Source organism: Aethalodelphis obliquidens, unplaced genomic scaffold (assembly GCF_003676395.1).
Source record: "Aethalodelphis obliquidens isolate GAN/ISIS:26980383/991018 unplaced genomic scaffold, ASM367639v1 scaffold6, whole genome shotgun sequence".
Lineage (NCBI taxonomy): Eukaryota > Metazoa > Chordata > Mammalia > Artiodactyla > Delphinidae > Aethalodelphis > Aethalodelphis obliquidens.
The window spans coordinates 18,624,957-18,647,651 of NW_020837950.1; positions in this window are offsets into that span (position 1 = coordinate 18,624,957).

Below are 22,695 nucleotides of genomic sequence, written 5' to 3' on the forward strand. Positions count from 1 at the left end.
TTGAATTATGGTTTTCTCAGGGTATATGCCCAGTAGTTAGTGGCTGTATCAATTTACATTCCCACCAACAGTGCAAGAGGATTCCCTTTTCTCCACACCTTCTCCAGAATTTGTTGTTTGTAGATTTTTTGATGATGGCCATTCTGACTGGTGTGAGGTGATATCCCATTGTAGTTTTGATTTGCATTTCTCTAATGATTAGTGATGTTGAGCATCCTTTCATGTGTTTGTTGGCAATCTGTATATCTTCTTTGGAGAAATGTCTATTTAGGTTTTCTGTCCATTTTTGAATTGGATTATTTGGTTTTTTTGATATTGAGCTTCATGAGCTGCTTGTAAATTTTGGAGATTGATCTTTTGTCAGTTGCTTCATTTGCAAATATTTTCTGCCATTCTGAGGCTTGTATTTCCATCTTGTTTATGTTCTCCTTTGCTGTGCAAAAGCTTTTAAGTTTCATTAGGTCCCATTTGTTTATTTTTGTTTTTATTACCATTTCTCTAGGAGGTGGGTCAAAAAGGATCTTGCTGTGATTTATGTCATAGAGTGTTCTGCCTATGTTTTCCTCTAGGAGTTTTACACTGTCCATCTTTACACTTGGGTCTCTAATCCATTTTGAATTTATTTTTCTGTATAGTGTTAAGGAGTGTTCTACTATCATTCTTTTACATGTAGCTGTCCAGTTTTCCCAGAACCACTTATTGAAGAGGTTATCTTTTCTCCATTGTATATTCTTGCCTCTTTTATCAAAGATAAGTTGACCATATGTGCATTGGTTTATCTCTGACTTCCTCTCCTGTTCCATTGATCTATATTTCTGTTTTTCTGCCAGTACCATACTGTCTTGATTACTGTAGTTTTGTAGTATAGTCTGAAGTCAGGGAGCCTGATTCCTCCAGGTCTGTTTTTCTTTCTCAGTATTGTTTGGCTATTTGGGGTCTTGTGTGTTTCCATAAAAATTGTGAATTTTTTTGTTGTAGTTCTGTGACAAATGCCATTGGTAGTTTGATAGGGATTGCATTGAATCTGTAGATTGCTTTGGGTAGTATAGTCATTTTCAAAATATTTATTCTTCCAATCCAAGAACATGGTATATCTCTCCATCTATTTATATAATCTTTAATTTCTTTCATTGGTGTCTTATAGTTTTCTACATACAGGTCTTTTTTCTCCTCAGGTAGGTTTATTCCTAGGTATTTTATTCTTTTGTTTTTCAGTAGTAAATGAGAGTGTTTTCTTAATTTCTCTTTCAGATTTTTCATCATTAGTGTATAAGAGTACAAGGGATTTCTGTGCATTAATTTTGTAACTTGCCACTTTACCAAATTCATTGTTTAGCTCTAGTAGTTTTCTGGTAGCATCTTTAAGGTTCTCTATGTATAGTACCATGTCATTGGCAAACAGTGACAGTATTAATTCTTCTTTTCTGATTTGGATTCCTTTCATTTATTTTTCATCTCTGATTGCTGTGGCTAACACTTCCAAAACTATGATGAATAATATTGGTGATATTGGGCAACCTTGTCTTGTTCCTGATCTTAGTGGAAATGGTTTCAGTTTTTCACCATTGAGAATGATGTTGGCTGTGGGTTTGTCATATATGGCCTTTATTATGTTGAGGTAAGTTCCCTCTATACCTACTTTCTGGAGGGTTTTTATCATAAATGGGTATTGAATTTTGCCAGAACCTTTTTCTGCATCTATTGAGCTGATCATATTGTTTTTCTCTTTCAATTTGTTAATATGATGTATCAAATTGATTGATTTGCATATATTAAATAATCCTTGCGTTCGTGGGATAAATCCCACTTGATCATGGTGTATGATCCTTTTAATGTGCTGTTGGATTCTGTTTGCTAGTATTTTGTTGAGGACTATGGCATCTATGTTCATCAGTGGTATTCATCTGTAGTTTTCTTTCTTAGTGACATCTTTGGTTTTGGTATCAGGGTGATGGTGGCCTTGTAGAATGAGTTTGGGAGTGTTCCTCCCTCTGTTATATTTTGGAAGAGTTTGAGAAGGATAGGTGTTAGTTCTTCTCTAACTGTTTGATAGAATTCTCCTGTGAAGCTCTCTGGTCCTGAGCTTTTTTTTGTTGCAAGATTTTTAATCACAGTCTCAATTTCAGTGCTTGTGATTTGTCTGTTTATATTTTCTATTTCTTCCTGGTTCAGTCTCAGAAGGTTGTGCTTTTCTAAGAATTTGTCCATTTCTTCCAGTTTGCCCACTTTTTTTTCCATATAGTTCCTTGTATTAATCTGTTATGATCCTTTGTATTTCTGCAGTGTCAGTTGTTATTTCTCCTTTTTCATTTCTAATTCCATTGATTTCAGTCTTATCTCTTTTTTACTTGATGAATCTGGCTAATGGTTTATCAATTTTCTTTATCTTCTCGAAGAGCCAGCTTTTAGTTTTATTGATCTTTGCTATTGTTTCCTTCATTTCTTTTTCATTTATTTCTGATCTGATCTTTATGATTTCTTTCCTTCTGCTAACTTTGGGCTTTTTTTGTTCTTGTCTCTCTATTTGCTTTAGGTGTAAGTTTAGGTTGTTTATTTCAACTGTTTCTTGTTTCTTGAGGTAGGACTGTATTGCTATAAACTTCCCGCTTAGAACTGCTTTTGCTGTATCCCATAAGTTTTGGGTAGCTGTGTTTTCATTGGTATTTGTTTCTAGTTATTTTTTTATTTCCTCTTTGATTTCTCCAGTGATCTCTTGGTTATTAAATAATGTATTGTTTAGCCTCCCGAGTTTGTATTTTTTAGAGTTTTTTTTCCCTGTAATTGATATCTAGTCTCATAGCATTGTGGTTGGAAAAGATACTTGATATGATTTCAATTTCCTTAAATTTACCAAGGCTTGATTTGTGACCCAAGACCCAAGATATGATCTATCCTAGAGAATGTTCCATGGGCACTTGAGCAGAAAATGTATTCTGTTGTTTTTGGATGAAATGCCCTATAAGTATCAATTAAGTCCATCTTGTTTAATGTATCAATTAAAGCTTGTGTTTCCTTATTTATTTTCATTTTGGATGACCTGTCCATTGGTGAAAGTGGGTATTAAAGTCCCCTACTATGATTGTGTTACTGTCAATTTCCCCTTTTATGGCTGTTAGCATTTGCCTTATATATTGAGGTGCTCCTTTGTTGGGTGCATAAATATTTACAGTTGTTATATCTTCTTCTTGGATTGATCCCTTGATAATTAAGTAGTGTCCTTCTTTGTCTCTTGTAATAGTCTTATTTTAAAGTCTATTTTGTCTGATATGAGAATTGCTACTCCAGCTTTTTTTTGATTTCCCTTTGCAAGGAATATCTTTTTCTACCCCCTAAATTTCAGTCTGTATGTGTCCCTAGGTCTGAAGTGGTTCTCTTGTAGACAGCATATATATGGGTCTTGTTTTTGTATCCATTCAGCCAGTCTATGTCTGTTGGTTGGAACATTTAATGCATTTACATTTAAGGTATTTATAGATATGTATGTTCCTATTGACATTTTCTTAATTGTTTTACATTTGTCATTGTAGGTTTCATCTTTCTCTTCTGTATCCTGCCTAGAGAAGTTCCTTTAGCATTTGTTGTAAAGTTGGTTTGGTGCTGCTGAATCCTCTTACCTTTTGCTTGTCTGTAAAAGTTTTAATTTCTCTGTCAAATCTGAATGAGATCCTTGCTGGGTACAGTAATTTTGGTTGTAGGTTTTTCCCTTTCATCACTTTAAATGTGTCCTGCCACTCCCTCTGGCTTGCAGAGTTTCTGATTAAAGATCAGCTGTTAACCTTATAGGGATTCCCTTGTATGTTATCTGTTGTTTTTCCCTGTTGCTTTTAATATTTTTTCTTTGTATTTAATTTTTGATAGTTTGATTAATATGTGCCTTGGCAAGTTTCTCCTTGGATTTATCCTGTATGGGACTCTCTGCACTTCCGGGACTTGATTGACTATTTCCTTTACCATATTAGGGAAATTTTCTACTATAATCTCTTCAAATATTTTCTCGGTCCCTTTCTTTTTCTATTCTTCTTCTGGGATCCCTATAATTCAAATGTTGGTGTGTTTAATTTTGTCTCAGAAGTCTCTAAAAGTGTCCTCAATTCTTTTCATTCTTTTTTCTTTATTCTGCTCTGTGGTAGTTATTTCCAGTATTTTATCTTCCAGGTCACTTCTCTGTTCTGCCGCAGTTATTCTGCTATTGATTCCTTCTAGAAATTTGTTTTTCTTTTTTTTTTTTTTGGTACGTGGGCCTCTCCCATTGCGGAGCACAGGCTCCGGACGCACAGGCGCAGCAGCCATGGCTCATGGGCCCAGCCGCTCTGTGGCATGTGGGATCTTCCCGGACTGGGGCACAAACCCGCGTCCCCTACATCGGCAGGCAGACTCCCAACCACTGCGCCACCAGGGAAGCCCCTAGAAAATTTTTAATTTCATTTGTTTTGTTGTTTATCATTGTTTGTTTGCTCTTTAGTTCTTCTAGGTCTTTGTTAAACATTTTTTGTATTTTCTCCATTCTATTTCCAAGATTTTGGATCATCTTTACTATCATTACTCTGAATTCTTTTTCAGTAGACTTCCAATTTCCTCTTCATTTGTTTGGCCTGGTGGGTTTTTAAATTTCTCCTTCATTTGTTGCATATCTCTCTGTCTCTCATTTTGTTTAACTTACTGTGTTTGGGGGTCTCCTTTTTGCAGGCTGCAGGTTCATAGTTCCCGTTGTTTTGAATTTCTGCCCTGAGTGGCTAAGTTTGGTTCATTGTGTTCTGTAGGCTTCCTGGTGGAGGTGACTAGTGCCTGTGTTCTGGTGGATGAGGTTGGATCTTGTCTTTCTGGTGGGCAGGACCACGTCTAGTGGTGTGTTTTAGGGTGTCTGTGAACTAATTATGATTTTAGGCAGCCTATCTGCTAATGGGTGGGGTGTGTTTCTTTCTTGCTAGTTTTTTGGCATGAGGTGTCCAGCACTGTAGCTTGCTGGTTGTTGAGAGGAGCTGCGTCCTAGCATTGAGATGGAGATCTTTGGGAGAGCTTTCGCTGTTTTATATTACATGGAGCCGCGAGGTCTCTGGTGGACTGATGTCCTCAACTCGGCTCTCCCACCTCAGAGGCACAGGCTTGACACCCAGCTGGAGCACCAAGACCCTGTCAGCCACACAGCTCAGAAGAAAAGGGAGAAAAAAAAAGAAAGAAAATAAATAGAAAGAAATAAAGTTATTAAAATAAAATTTTTAAAAATATATTAAAAATTTAAAAAATAAAAAGGAATTTAAAAAAAAAGAAAAATGAAAGAGAGAAGAGAGTAATCAGACCAAAAAACAAATCCAACAATGATAACAAGTACTGAAAGGTATATTAAAAAAAAAAACAAAAAAAAACAATGGACAGACGGAACCCAGGACAAATGGTAAAAGCAAAGCTATACAAACTCACACAAAGAAGCATACACATACACACTCACAAAAAGAGAAAAAGGGAAAAAAAATCTATCTATCTATCTATATATATAAAAGGAAGAGAGCAACCAAATCTATAAAGAAATCTACCAAAGATAATAAATTCTAAATACTGAACTAAGATAAACATAAAACCAGAAACCAGTCAGTCGCATATAGCAAACTCCAAGTCTACAGTTGCTCCCAAAGTCCACTGACTCAATTTTGGGATGATTCGTTGTCTATTCAGGTATTCCACAGATGAAGCGTACATCAAGTTGATTGTGGAGATTTAATCCACTGCTCCTGAGGCTGCTGGGAGAGATTTTCCTTTCTCTTCTTTGTTCGCACAGCTCCTGGGGTTCAGCTTTGGATTTGGCCCCACCTCTGTGTGTAGGTCGCCTGAGGACGTCTGTTCCTTGCTCAGACAGGACGGGGTTAAAGGAGCAGCTGATTCGGGGGCTCTGGCTCACTCAGGCCGGGGGTAGGGAGGGGTATGTAATGCGGGGCGAGCCTGCAGCGGCAGAGGCTGGCGTGTGGTTGCAACAGCCTGAGGTGCGCCCTGCCTTCTCCCTGGGGAAGTTGTCCCTGGATCATGGTACCCTTGCAGTGGTGGGCTGCACAGGCTCTCAGAAGGGGAGGTGTGCATAGTGACCTGTGCTTGCACACAGGCTTCTTGGTGGCTGCAGCAGCAGCCTTAGCATCCCATGCCTGTCTCTGGGGTCTGCACTGATAGCCGTGACTTGCGCCTGTCTCTAGAGCTCTTTTAGGCAGCGCTCTGAATCCCGTCTCCTCGCGCACCAGCAAACAATAGTCTCTTGCCTCTTAGGCAGGTCCAGACTTTTTCCCGAACTCCGTCCCGGCTAGCTGTGGCGCACTAGCCCCCTTCAGGCTGTGTTCACGCCGCCAACCCCGGTCCTCTCCCTGGTATCCGACCTCCGAAGTCGGAGCCTCAGCTCCCTGCCCCCACCCACCCCGACGGGTGAGCAGACAAGCCTCTCAGGCTGGTGAGTGCTGGTTTGCACTGATCCTCTGTGAGGGAATCTCTCTGCTTTGCCCTCTGCACCCCTGTTGCTGAACTCTCCTCTGTGGCTCTGAACCTTCCCCGCCCCCACCCCCCATCTCTTCCAGTGAACGGGCTTCCTAGTGTGTGGAAACTTCCTCCTCACAGCTCCCTCCCAGAGGTGCAGGTCCTGTCCCTATTCTTTTGTCTCTGTTTCTTCTTTTGCCCTACCCAGGTATGTGGGGAATTTCTTGCCTTTTGGGAAGCCTGAGATCTTCTGCCAGAGTTCAGTAGGTGTTCTGTAGGAGTTGTTCCACATGTAGATGTATTTCTGATGTGTTTGTGGGGAGGAAGGTGATCTCCATGTCTTAGTCCTCCGCCATCTTGAAGGTCTCTACCCTATTGTTTGGTTTTTTTAGTATGCTACTTGAAATATAAACTACCTGCTGTTGAGAAAAGAAAACACACACACACACACAAAAAACACACAACATAGAAACTAAACAGGAGTTGTTCTGTTTGAATATGAACTGATAATATGACCTAAAATATATCATCGTCACATGCTGTTATTTTTTGGTAACTAGTATGTGATAATCATTAAATAACCAAGATGGTCTTACTGCTTCATTTAGTTTGAGTAAACTTCAGACAGTTTTCTTCCTGACTATAGACCACTGATACCATTTTTCTTGGAGAATTTATCTTGGCAAACTTACAAAGGTAAATTTTTTTCTCCTCACTTTTGAGATGTAAATCTTTTAAAAAGCCTCTGGCCAGTTTCACAACTCAGGAAGATCTTTCTCAAGGATCAGGGAATCATCCCTTTGAAATGTAAACATTAAGGAATATATTGCTCTATTCTCCCAGTCTCTGTTGGAGGGTAGGAGCCTAACTTTTACAAGAGTCAATTAGCAAACAGGGATGATCTAATCACATTGACCAAACCCCCCAGTAATGTCCTCCAGTACTCTTCTGAGAGTTCACCTCAGTGCTTAAAAGCTCTCCTGCTTTTTGTTTCAGCAGTGTTGAATGTAATCTCTCTACCCAATTGCAATAGCCTTGACTTCTGTTGCAATAGTCTTGTATAAAGTCTTCCTTGCTTATGTAACACTATCTGGTATAATGCTGTGTTTTTTTTTTTGTTTGTTTATATGGTTGTTTTTTTGGATACAGTCATAGGTCAAATGATGCTTCCTATTGAAATATAACCCCAAAGTGGGTTTTGCAAGCCTCATTTCAGGCAATTAAGACTTGTTTGAGCGAAACCTCTATGTAGCTATACTTTTTATGGCTGAATAAGTATTATGCTTATGATATCTACATTTGTGACTATAAAATTGTGCTCAGGGCCTTTTTACGTGATGAATATTCCCTTTCAAAAATTTCAGGAGTGATAAAAGAGTAAAACAAATTCCATCAGTAACACCAATAAACCAAGGCTAAAAATGAATGTCGTAATTGGGAATAATCTACATTTGTGTTTGCTTTTCAGTTCACTGCTCAAGCTACTAAGTGATCAGCTCTGTTGTTGATTTGTTGATAGATAATTGGAACTTACTTACACAGCATAAAGAAGAAAGAGATGTACACCCTGGGTTTAAGAAAACTCAAAGTGAACGTTCAGCCTAATTATTTTGGAAAAGTTATCTTTGGAAGACCAACTATTATATAATTGTCAATACTTGATTTATCTCTCTTTTTAGAATTCAGTTGAATATGTTCCATTTTTAAGCATCACATTCAACTTCATCTGTATACTTATCTTTTATATTTAATGTTTAAATGGAATTATTGTTGTTATAAAGAATTAAATACAAAAGGTATGGCTTGCAGGTTTATTTTCATCTATATAGTAGTAAATGTTTTTAAAATTTGTGGAATAGAATGACCATATCTGGTTCAAATATAGATACGGTGTAGGCCAATGGATTTACTTATGAAAAGTAAATGTTAATTCATTCTCAGAACTGACCAGTTTATCATTAGAAGTGGAAAAATGCTCAAAAAGTAAAGAAAAACAACTCTTCTGGAAGTCTTCTCTACACAGGCAATTAGAGCAGATTTAAGGAGACTATTGCATATCTAGAAACTAGAAATTCTTACCTAGGTATTCTGTCAACTTCAACAGATGCATCTGGAAAATTGGTGGTTGTGTTTTCCTTTTCTTCATCTCAAGAGGATTGCTAATTGTCTGATCCCAATTTCCTAAAGTGTTTCTATAAATGTATAGTTTACCTTATACTATGACAACACTATAGAAGTTGAAGTGTAGGTAAACACATTTGATATTTTCAAGGAACTTCTTTCAAAATAACAAAGACTATATCATCTCTCTGCATTTTTCATTATATTTAGGTAACTGCAGCATCCACAGTCTATGATGATAATATTACAATTTTAATCTTTTCAGATTTCTTCTGGAAAAAAAAGATTTTAATACAAAGAAGGCAAGTAGCAAATATATAATTTGATGGTCAATAAATGAACAGCATTATGAGTCTCAACTGTGATAAGTTGACACTGCTTTAGACAAGATGGTATGGGTTTGTGGAAGTTGGACATGGGCTATAAATTTTTCATGGCTATCTGAAAAACTAGGCTGTGAACATGGAGAATTGAAGTGTTATAGATTATCTTTGGTCACCTGAAGCCCAATACAGCCTCAAAAATCTAAGGTAGATCACAAAATATATTTCGTGTAGGCAAACATTTAGGTTTTTAATAGTGCCCAAATTCTGGCTCAGCAAGTTCAAAACTTACTCCAATAAAATATTCAATATTCTGTGACATGTTTACATCTCTATGAGCAGAGATAGCTGACAAAATGTAGTCTATTTTGAATTCTTTCCCACAAAATATAAGAATTTTTACCACAACCAGTTTGGACTATGTGATAAAAGGTTATTCACAATCATTATTAAAAAGTACTTTGTTTTGTTTAATAAATGTGTTCCCTGATTTTATATTGCTGAATATACATTTAAATGCATAGTAAATACCTTCGGCTGACATCTCAGCACCCTTAACCTAAGAAAGCATTACATCTTAGGATGGGATAAAAGGACTGAGCTTCAGTGATATAATATGTATTACATGGAAGTCGGTAATGATGATGATACTAAGTCTAAATGGAATACAAAATACCAGAAATTGATTCTAAAACATTAAAAATTCAAGATAAATCTCAGATATTTCACCCAAAAGCCTACTTTGGGCTCAGATTTGGGCTAAATTCTCTCTTTCCTATCTTTCATAACATCATCTATGTATCAGCACTTTGTCACTTACAATATTAAATTCACTTTACTAGTTTCTATGTCACCTACATTAGATTCTATACACCTTTATGGAGAAAATCCATGTCTTTTAATTTTTGGTACCTTCAACCAGGATCTGACAGAAATAATACATGCAAAAAATAATGATTGAACTATTTATTCCTCTGTCCTATTTACTCAGTTTTGGTCAAATTCTTATAAATTACTATGCTGTTTTATATGTTGCGCTCTAGAAAGAGAAGGAACTTGAACACTTACAAAACAAATATAAACATAAACTTAGAAGAATAGATGAAAGTGAGAGAAACATCTAAGTGTTAATGTGGAGGTAGCCTTAAACAAACAAACAAACAAAAAACCTAAAAGCAGGGCTCAGACAGGTAAGTGTGTGATGGAAGGTTGGTGAGTATGGGCTAGCCAATGCTAGAGCTCAAGAAGGGCGTGAAGGGCATCTGTATGCAGTGGAGGGTACTGGTGTGGAGCTCACACATGGAGTCTCAAAGCACATTTATATAGATTACTTTTTAATTGCAAAGAAATGAAAGAGTAGCTCTGCAATAGATAAGGCTTCTGGAAGACCCCACCTAAATCAAAGGATCTAAGTTAAAAGCATCAGTGCTAGGATAAAATGAAATTGTAAGCCAGTTGTTCAAATGCAAGGAAAAGAATAGCATCTTTTCTCTGACACTTTTTGCTAATATGAGGAGACACTGGACAGACCTAAGTTGAGTGTCATTCTTCAAAATAATTGGCCTGTGATATTCAAAATTGTCAGCATCATAAAGTCAAGGAGAGACTGAACAATGGTTCCTGACTGAAAGAAATAAAGATTCCAACTAAATGCAATACAGATTTTGGACAGTGTATTTTTCCTTAAAGGACATTATTAGGATAACTGACTAAACTTGAAATTTCAATGGTAATAATGTATCAGTGTTAACCTCTTGATAATGATGTGTGTTTTGTAGTTATGTAAAATAATATCCTTTCTTGTAGGAAATGCACTTAATTATTTGAGATATTGCAACATTATCAGCAACTTACTCTCAAAAATTTCATGGAAAAACTCCTTTGTACTTTTCTTTTCTCAAAGTGTAAGACTATTTCAAATGGAACCATTTTAAAAAGTGGAAAGGTAGTATAAAATTGTTGAATATTTATACACCACATCCATAGAAGAGAAATGAAAAAAAACTATGCTTCAAGAGACATTATTAGAAACGTGCATTAGATCGAGTGTGGAAGTTAGAGGCATACTCTTACCTTGGGTGAACTGAATTTTCTCTTAATGTAATATTATTTTGTAAAAAAAATAATTGTCAAATTTTCTAATCAAATGTGACATTCAATCTATGATGTGACAATACCTCTCTTCTTTCTTGCCACCTCCAAAGATAATAAGGATATAAAAAGCATATCAAAAAGATGTACAATGGAAGAATTTCTCATGCAGGCTACCGGGTACTTGACACTCCTCGAAAATCAATATAGGTGCAATTGTTTGTGTGTATGTGTGTGTGTGTGTGTACATGCATATGTAGCTTTGAAAAGCTGAGGACTAGTGGTACTTGAATATCCCTAGTCCCCTGTAAAATGAACTATGTCAGGAATATAGTAAAAAATGTGGCCATAAGCATTTTGTTAAACCATAAACAAGGAAGTGCTCCAACATGACTGAGGATATGTCAGAAGGATATAGCCCAAGTGTAAAGGGCACCATGGCTGAATTCTGTACAATTTGAGCATCCAAAGGAATAATGATGACAATATTCATATTGAAACAAAAAAAAAACAAGAAGTTTATAATAAATCACAAAATTAGGAAGAAGGAAGAATTACTTATTTTGGAAAAAAAGTTAGATTTAAAAATCATTCTTTTACATTCCTTAATGTATTAAAAGATTCAGGCATATATTGAGAATTGATTATAAAATCAATATATGCAAAAGTTTGGGAGAACGATATACTGCCTTGAAGTACCACCTTATAGTTTACTTATTATTAACAAAGGGAAATAAATGATTCTCAGAGAGGAAAGATCATAGAAACTACCTCCTTGAGCAAGTAAATTAATGTCAATCAATATAGGAAAATAATAACCTCCTATGATTTTGCTATTATATGATGAGGAGCATACTAGATCAAATGTAAGATCACATTTGTAACCTTTCCATCAGAAAATTTTACAACGAATCTAATCAGCCACAACAGTGAAGCACAGCTGAATTGTTGGAAATTCCATAAGCCAACTGGCCTCAACTCTTAGTATCAATATTGTAAAATTAAAAAAAAAATGTGGGATCTCTTCTAGATTAAGAAGACTGAAGATAAATGAAAATCAAATGCAACGTATGACATTTAATAGTATCCTGGGTTGGGGGAAAATGGATAAGGGATACTTTGGGGATAATTGGGAAATTTTGGAAAATGAACTATTTAGTTAGATAATAGTGTGATACCAATATTTATTAACTTCCTTATGTATATAATGCTATTGTAATCGTGTAACAGATTGTCCTTATTCTTAAGAGTTAGGTACTAAAGCTTTTCAAATGTTTGGATTAAGAAAAAAAATTCAGGGAGAGGGGAAGGAGAGAGAAAGAGAGGAGTAGGAGAGAGATAGATGGGGGAGAGAGAGAAGAATGATGGACAAGATAAAGCAATGCGGCATGTTAACCATTAATGAGTCTTAGGTAAATATTATGATACACAGAAATTACTCTCTATGCTCTCATTTTCTGCAGAATTGATATTTTTCATAATAACACATTGGAAAATGTTTACATGTGAGTCATCTAATTATAACAATGCACACTATATTCATTGTGATTCATAATATTTCTAACTGTCCACTTTAGAAATCTTGTAAAAATTCAGGTTCATGCACCTTTATTAAAATGTTTTCTTCTTCTCCATCAGGGATATTTATACATACTTATAATTTCTGTGAACAGAAATTGCTATTTGTCTAACACTGATCATTGTGATGTCATCTACATTTATGATGCTATTTAGATAAATAAAATAATGTTCAAGTTGTTATGCATTTTATTGCACTCCACTAAAATAAAATAAACATTTAGAATTGATGTTTCACATATTTGGTGCATATTTATTTATTATCTTTGTCATACATTCATAATATAATATATTTTTTCTATATTTCATTACATTTACTTTTAGAATCTGAAAAATCACTTCAATTAATCTATGAAATATTCACAACTGCTATATAGCTGGGGGAAAAAACCTATATTTTAGAAATGTTTCACATGCCTAAAATTTTCCTGTTTGAAAAATTGATAGGATTAATTTAAGAAGTCTCTTTTTCTATAAAAACAAATGTTTCATACAGCACTCTGAACATTTATCACACAGTTTGGGCTTAGGAGAATATTCGTACAGTATTTTATAAAATGCGATAACCAGAATTAATCTTCTGTGGTAGATTGCAAACATGCTTGCAGTTCTTCACTCCTCTCTGGATCGTCATCCTTTGCATTCTGACAGCATGTTTACCGTACTTAAAAGGCTAAGTCTATTTCCCCATCTCTTGAATCTGGACTGGCCTTGTAAGTTGCATTGGCTGATAAAATATGGCAGAAGAAATTGCATGCCAGTTCATAAGCCAGGCCTCAAGAGGACACATGGTTTCACTGAGAACCACTATCACTAGAGAAAACTGAAATGGTGTGAAAGCTGCCATGTTTCAACAAAGTAACACCAGCATGGTCAAATATTAACACTCAAAGCTGTCACCACATTTTTATTCAATGTCATTTTTTTGTTGCTTTTTCATTTTTTACAAGGGTCTTTTTATGTCTAAATATTATGATTTCTGTTTTATATACTGCCTACTAAATCATAAGTACATTTTAAGAAAACCTAGTTGATGCTGCCTATCTTAACCTTTACTGTCTCTGTTTCCTCCAAATTATTTATATATATATAAATAAAATATATTTATATATAAAATAGTATATAAATTATATTTACAATATAAATATGTTATAATGATTATATATTATGATATACCTTTATAATATAAATAACTATATAAAATATACAATCAACATATAAATTTACATATTTATATATGTAAAATTATTTATCTATATATAAATAAAAGCACACACACCTATATAAGTAGAGAGAGAGAGAGAGAGAGATGGAGAGAATAAATCTATATTTAACCAATTCAAGCACATAAGCTCTGTAAAAAGTTCAGGGCCACCAGGATGAGGTCACTTTATTCCACAAGCTCTGTTTAGCTCTATTTGCAAAAAAGAGCTCAAAACCTGTAAAGGAACATTTTTCTCTCACTGGAGAAGATAATAATGAATAGGAAATATGCTTTCTTGGTTAGCTAATATTATATTATTGTTTCTTTGTTCATTTTAGTGTTTCCCTTTTCAAATCCCCTGTTCGTTTTAATTAAATGAATTAGAAAAAAAAAAAAGTGCTGAGGTAGAAGTAAAAAGTAGCAATAATCTTACCTTCCAGGTGGAATTCTCTGTGTCCTTGAGTCTAATAAATTATAAAACTCCAAAGCTGCCATGAATCTTCATAAGTTAAAGTGGACCAGTGTGTGAAGTAAAAAAGAAACTTGGCTTAATAAAGCCAAACAATTCAGCAAAAATAAATAAGTAAATAAATATTTACTTTAAAAATATCTACATGGCTGAAAAAGTAAGCTTAAAGCCACACTTTTGACAACATAGAAAAAATTAAAGATGTATAGCTGTTAATATTGTTACTCTGTGTTTGCTGAAAAGTTCTCAGAGGGTTGTAAAATCACCATTTACCATATTTAAAATAGAGCTTTTATATGTCAACTTCTGGGAGTTGTTGAGAAGGAGAAAACCTAGTCTTGTAAGAAATAGCAAGAAATCCTTGTTAGATTTTTTCTGAGCTCCTGCCCTTCTAGGTTATAATTTTCAGATTTTTAAAACTGCTTTTGATTAATGATGTTTGGAATTAATGAAAGCCGTTTAATGAAGCTTACTTAGGAATGATTTTTACAAACTATTACTATTATTGGGAAAATTTCTGCTTGACATTTTGTGTTTTGACTGGCATTTTCTTGTTGCCAGCTGTCATAAAAAGGAGTGCAACACATGCCTTTAGCAGCATATGCCTTTTTGGGTGCTGAATAGCATTTTCATACAAAAAAATCAAATGATCCATAACATATTATGCTGTCATTTGAAAACAGCATCAGAAATGAGACATTTTTCATGCCTGTAATATATTTTGTTCCCCAAGGCTTAATCTAGCATTTCTGTACTACATTTGAAAATATAATGTGGTGTAGGTTTATTCTTTTAATTGACACTATTAAGATTTTAAGAATACTATTTTTTTTTTTACAAATAGAGATTGGAAAAATACTTTTAGAATGTTTAGTATATTCTGTTTATTTTACTAATGTTTACTTAGATCTCTGTTTCTCAGGAACACCTTTTCAAATACTTATTATGTATAAGTACATATACTTATTACTATGAAAAGTGACATCTAAAGGCTATTTCATACTTTGGGTTGGAGCTCACTTAATAGAATATATGCAAATCAGTGCAAAAGTATGTAGCAATAGATTATATAGCTTAAACACATTATTAATTTTACTTAATTTGCTATGTAATATGTATCAAATAACAGTTTAGAATTTAAATTATATGAATATCACTAAAATATTTTTAAAGTGGTTTGAAATGAGCAAAATGCCTTTCCTAGTCCTCCCCAAACTTTTTTTTCTTTGTGAAGTACTTTATTATTCTCATAGATGTAGCAGCGTAAACTAATACAAATGATACCGTGATTAGAAAGTTTCTTGATTTATAGTTTTTTTTTTTTCTGTGAAGTTTAAAAATCTCTCAGATAACATTTGGATGCTTTCAACAAATACAAAATGCTTTTATATTTAATTGTTTTTCATTTCTAAAGGGTACTCCTCAAGCTTTTCATATCATATACTTAAATATGATTCATTTTTAATTTCCTTTCTCTATTTTACCTAACAATCTCTAGAAAATGAATGTATTGTTTTTTCTAAAGAATATATATTTTTGTTAGACCAAAATACAGCTAAGTGTAGAATTACCTCTGTTCTATATTTCTGAAGTATGATGACTGAAAAACATGTACTAAGTTTGTATAAAAATGTCTGTCTGATTTATACATTAATTTCCTTTGGTTAAAACAGAAGATATACCTTAGCAACTAATATCTTACTACTGCTCTTTCTTCCCAGTATTTGCTTAGGACAAAAATACTGAATGTTATTTGAAAGATTAGATGTGTGGATGATAGAAAGAACCCATAAAGGTGTTAGACAATGCTACTTTTTAAGAAAATGTTAGAAAGCTCACTGATTACTGCATGGAAATGGTAAGTATAAAAACATCATTAAAAGAAGTAGTAACATAATAAAGCTAACTATCACCTCTGAGAATGATGTGGTTCTTGAAGGGACTTACTGATCAAACCACTTCAAAATGGGCAGCTAGAAACTCAAGTCTCAAACATCTGAAATTGAGGGTTTGTTTATGTATAATCTAAGTAGATTTTGATTAGGCAGTCAAGATGCTTACTCTCCCATACCAACATTGTAGAACGTGAAATTTTAAGTCCCCATTAGGACCCCAAAAATCTCTGAGATGGATCTTGAGTGTGACATCAAGCAAAGATAAAACAAGCTCCTTGTTTTCAACGTTGAGAGCAAACATGCTTCAAACTGGTGTATCCCTTACTGAAAAGTTTTTAATATGTGAAGATAGATAATTCACAAATGTGATGTGAGTTACTATTTGTCGAGCTACTGCCAAGACTGTGGTTATCATTCTCTTAAGAAGAGAGATATGCAAAGTAGTTTGAAGTGCAGGTTGAGGAATGTACCTTAAATGTCTTATGACAAGGGTGTTAGGGGGTTTAAACTCTTTGATCTCTGGGCTTGTCAGAGAAGAGATGGTTCAGATAAAATAAATTAAACTTAGAAAGTGTTTAACTGAAGGTATCATTGAGCAGACATTTGGTTATAAATCAAAATCTTTTATATTTCATGAGAAAATTTGTGTTTCTCTTGAAGCAAGACTGATTTATGTCAAAAAATTTTACTAAAAGTACATTAATCTCAACCATTTTGTGTGATTGCTAACTAAGGTTATGACATGTAACCAAAGAGAAGGAGACCAGTAATGAGATTTACTAGATAAAATGACAAAAGTGATTAGGAATTAAATATATAATGCAAGACAAAAGAATTTTTGAGGTGAATAATCTACATGATAATTTACATTTGGTACAACACATAAGCTCTGCTAAAACAATGCTCTCACACATTACTTGTATCTTCTGGAAATTGAGAATACATCTGTATCTCAGCTTTTTTGTCCTTCATCTTATGTCTTTTCCCATGAGTTAGTTAATATACAAAATATGTATAAGATGTAAGCTAAATAAGAGAAAGTTTTTGAGATCCAGACATACACACACACACACACACACACATACACAATATATAAGATATAAGATACAGAAAGTATGAAATCTATGTGAACTCTTTGGTTCACCAAGAGACTATTGCACTGGTCAGTATATCTGGATATGAGGACAGGACCATAAATTGAAAAGAATTACCTTTTTTTTTCAATATATATATATATTTTTTATCTTTTGGCACACCAGCATGAACAGGTGCCACAAAATGTACAGAGACGTGGAGAGCCAATGTGCACATTTGTCAGAAAAGAGACTTCCCTGCACTCTTCCAACTTCACAGATGTCATAAGGAAAATTCTGCAAGATGTCTTTCTTAAATTTAGTATTACCTGGCACCTCAGGCTGTTGCCACTGCTGCCAAAGGTCCTACCAATCCTTGAGTAGGCAGTATGCCATGGAAACAGATGGGCACACATATAAGACACCAAAATATAAATCCTAAAGATGAAATATGTGTTTCTAAGGATTGTCATCGTAGGTGGGCACCCTGATGTGACTGTTGTGTTATGGATTAAGCATCTTCCACATTGTCAAATGCAAGTTACCTTTAAAGGAAACCAAAACTAAGGAAAAAAGTTAATTATAAAACTCTTTTCTGTATGATGCAATCTGATTGCTACTAGTTACCCTAGTTCTCAGAATACTAATGGCATCCCATCTTCTTCCATACTTTTAATTGTTTTGCAAAATAATTAAGTATTGCTTATTAAACAGCACCTTCATTGTTCCCTTTCTCTTTCCATTTTTCCTCATGCTTATATTTCTTACTCACTCTTGCTCCATCTAACTTATAAAGCGTAATACCAACAATATCATTTTTCTACACAAACATTGGATTTTTTTGTGTGTATAGTCTACAGCCTGTAGGATAAATCTTAACTTTTATTACAATCCAGCTTCAACAGGTAAGAATGTCTATTATGCTGTATGACTTAGCAAACTCTTAACACAACTCAATAATTTTTACCCGTTCTGCACTGGTAGTCTTATTTATTGTTTTGTTGTTGTTACCCTTTGAGTGTTTCCCATCTTTGTTTCCAACTCATGTGCCATTTTTCTTGGCCAAAATAACTCATCCTTTTTCTCTTGATTCTCATTGTATTTTTGTTAGATTATCAACAAAATCTTATTTCATTCTTCTTTGTACTATGAGCTTATTTTAGTACCTCTCTCTCTCTGCAGTCAAGAAATAACTATTCTAGCAGGGAAAATGTTTAGTTCAAACTTATAGTCTTAAAATTATAAGGCAGAATGCTGGTGTGTTTTAATTATTCTATGTGGGAAATCTCATTAGAGTTTCAAACATGGAATTTCATAATTTTAAGAATCTCTCTAAAGATTTTATAACCACATTCATCAGTTAGCATTCAAATTGATTGAGGGCTAAAAGTCAGTCAAATGCATCAATAAAGGGAATAAATTTTAGCTTAACCATTAAATATTTGCTTGATTTTTAGCATAGAAATAAAAACATCCAAATAATGAAAAAGATATCTATTTATGAAATGTAAAGTAATAAAAAGTAAGTAACATACTTCCTGGCAAGCAAAGCAATGCAGTTAAAAGGAAGAAAAATCGAGTAGTTTACCACATAAAATGAATTAATGAAGTCACTAAAACATTGTGCCACTCTATAAATTTGCAGCTGAAATTTTTCAAATATTGAACAACAAAAACCTATTCTACTTATTGCTTGTATGCATGTTTTCTACATACTATCTCATGAATTTTGACAATAAACAAAGAGATAGACAATATTTTTCTATGTTAAAGTTGTGGAAACAGCATCAGTGATGGAGTCCATACAAATGCTCAGGCTTACACACCTGTGCTCCTCTGCATAAAATCTAGCCTCCAATCTCCAGTCTAGTTTTGATAAGCTCCAACAGAAGTTTGCAGCCCTGCAATTTTGTAAAGCTGTGTTTTCATTCTGCCTCCAACTCTCTTTTGTTAGTGAAAAAACAATTAATTTATGTCCAATCCCAAAATATATTGAAATAACAATCCTACCCAAAACATTTGGGCTATATTAAAAGTACTAGCTTTTTAATTTTTTAAATAAATAAAATATGTGGCAGACTTAAATAGTTTGACTATTTTAAGATATTGTGAAATTTGTTAAGATGCAGGTGATTCCTGCAAACATGAGTGACTTCCTGCAGAAGCACCTATAACAGTTACATAAAAAGTATTTTTAATTTTTTTAGAGTATGTTTTATATTATATGACTTTTTTTTTTTTTTTTTTGATGTGGACCACTTTTAAAGTCTTTATTGAATTTGTTACAATATTGCTTCTGTTTTATGTTTTGGTTTTTTTGGTCACAAGGCATGTGGGATCTTAGCTCCCTGACCAGGGATCGAACCTGAACCCCCTGCACTGGAAGGTGAAGTCTGAACCACTGTACCTCCAGGGAAGTTCCTAAAAACTATTCTTAATATTATAATTTAGGCTTGAACATTGAAAACTTGAATTCTAGAATATATGTCTCTGCTGGCATAAAAATGACATTTACTTCAAAAACGTGGTTGTCGGGCTTCCCTGGTGGCGCAGTGGTTGAGAGTCCGCCTGCCGATGCAGGGGACACGGGTTCGTGCCCCGGTCCGGGAAGATCCCACATGCTGCAGAGCGGCTGGGCCCGTGAGCCATGGCCGCTGAGCCTGCGCGTCCGGAGCCTGTGCTCTGCAACGGGAGAGGCCACAACAGTGAGAGGCCCGTGTACTACAAAAAAAAAAAAAAAAAAAAGTGGTTGTCAGTTAAAAATAAATAGAAGGAATAAGGTGACTTGTTCAAGTGACTGTATGGTTAAATGGGATAAAATCAAACAGTGAGCAGAGAAGAAAAAGCACTAGAAGACATTGAAGAATAAGTTGTACAAAGGGAGTGACATGCTAGAAAGCAGGAGAAGAGAATAGCAGGAGAGATTATTCCCACTAGCAGGCAACAAAGAGCTTCTTTAAACACTGCCATCAAATAACCAGTGTGAAAATGTGTATGATTTTTCCCTCTTGAATTGCAAGTATTTAAAAAATTATATATCTATATTTCAAAAATATGAGATTGGCTGAAAGGTAACATCTTTTGAGTTGAAAATTACGGCACCTTAAAATAATAAATAAGTGAAACAATGAGTGGAAATAAGTATTAGTAGTACTGTCCAATTATTAACTGCTTACTCAATAAAAAGCTACATACCATGTACATTAAATACTTTCATTCATCTATTTATGTAACTAGACTGTGCAGATAGTATCAGACACAAACTCCCACATCTACATTTTGCAAATGAAGGAACGGACTCAGAGAGTCTAAATATTATGCTCAAGCAAATTTGGCTAGCAAACTGGACGTTCAAAATATTAACTCAGATTTATTGATTTCAAAGCTTTCACCATAAACCTAAGTGGTAGATGCACAGAATTATTCATTTTCATGAGTGGATTTGGGGTATTAAGACATTGGTAAAGACCTGCAGGTTGTATACTTAATTATAATTAATTGTATATTTAAACTATTTATAACAGTGCTAGGCACACAGTAAAAATTCAAACATATTATTTTAGTTTTTATTATTAATATAATGCTGAACCATTGAAACTGCAAGATTAAGAGAAGCAGAAAAGTTTGACCAGGCCATATACTTGTAAAAGGTTGGACAATTCATGCCTAAAAGAAATTTATTCTGGTTCCTAAATGATTTAATTACATTGGGTTGATGACCAAAATTAAGCATATAATGACCATGTAATTCCCATGTTCAGAGATGTTTATCCAAAGCTCATTTCTTTACAGCAATAGTGAACTAATATAAGTTAGTGTTACCTCTATTTAGCTCTAAGAACTGACTGGTGAAAGGGCGTGGAAGCATCAAAGAATAGACTTGATGGCATAGATCAGCCAAAGTCAGTCATTTGCTTGAGTATCATTCACTTGTGTGAGCTGCGGTGATGGTTGCATAGACCTGCAATTTAGAGGGATTTTCTGGCACTTAATAAACTAAATATTCAATTTTTAAATTTTTTAGGGATGAATTCTCATGAAGATATAAGATTTTTAAATTACATTTGTGTATAAAGTGATTATTTCTACTAGAAAAAAGTGTAACCCCTTTTATTCATCAAAATACAGTATTAAACTTACTAAATATTCTTATAATCTCTAGTATATGCTTTCTGCAGAATATGAGAGCATTTCTATTCTTCCTTTACTCTAAAACCAAGTAGGAATGCAAAGAATCAAAGTTAAAAAGAGGCTGTTAGAATTCCTTTGAAGAATGTAAAAAGACTCAATTTTTGCTACCATGGCAGTGAAGTGAAATCGGAGGTTATCCACTGTGGGAGTAACAAGGTTTTAAGGTGAGACATTCAAAAAATTCTTCTTTGAATACACTTGTTGTGCTTTTGATCCTTTCTGAGGAATAGAAGAAGGGAGAGAGAAAAAAAAAACAGTGTGTTATACCAGATATGGAATGAGCTCCAGAAATAACTGGAATTGCACTAAATTAAATCTATTGCATTAAAAGATATAAATAACACACAACTGATGGTTTGGCAGTAGTTAAATGGTAGTCAAGTGTGAAATGTACCTGGTATTTTTTTGCTCATTTTCTCAAATGACATGAGGAGTACAGCATTCAGTGCATTGGATGTAACCAATTTTATGAATTTCTTTAAAAAGTAAAATAGTCTTAAAGTAAGATAAATTCCGTCAGCTGTCCTCTGATTTGATTTGCTTTCCAGATGGCAGGCAAATGACAATTATTTTTTCACTACTGCTGTTGTATTTTCTGTAGCTGTAGCAACACTGCATACCTAGATAGTCTGTTGTTGATATTGAAAATAAAAATATATAATCAGACCACCTACTGCTCAATTTTATTTTCAATCTGTAAGCAATGGAGGTAAATTTACTTTACTTTTACTGAATCTGTGTTGTAGTGTTCCTCTTTCTCTCTCTCTAAAATGCAATGAGGAAATAATATTTCAAAGAATAAGTGGGGTTCACTATAAGCTTGAAAATCAAGAAACTTACAGGCATCTAAATTGCCATTCAACTGAATAGGCTATTTCAATTTAAAAAAAAATCCATTTTAAAAGAGAACGGTTTCAGTCCTTGTTATAAGGAGTCATGAGCATTCAAGGAAGATTAGTCTCATCAGCTCTTACAGGAATTACTCTTCCACATGAATCCTCTGTCTTTTTCATATTCAAAATAATTGTCATTTTTTCTTCCAAAAGAAAAGGAAAACAATTGTAATGATTTTAGAGATTTTGACAAACATTTTCTTAAACGTTGACTGGCAGACATGTTGATGATTCCTGCAAAAAAGATTACAATGAAAATGCATTAGAGGAAAGAGGGGAGAAACAGAAGTGCTCAGGTCCTGGCAGATACATCCTCTGTTGAGGTAAAGTCATCGCTGGAAACGCGCTTTAGGGACACAAGTATTTTCCAGCCAAAACCCTTCAGTGAGGCCAAAATTAGTCCTGAG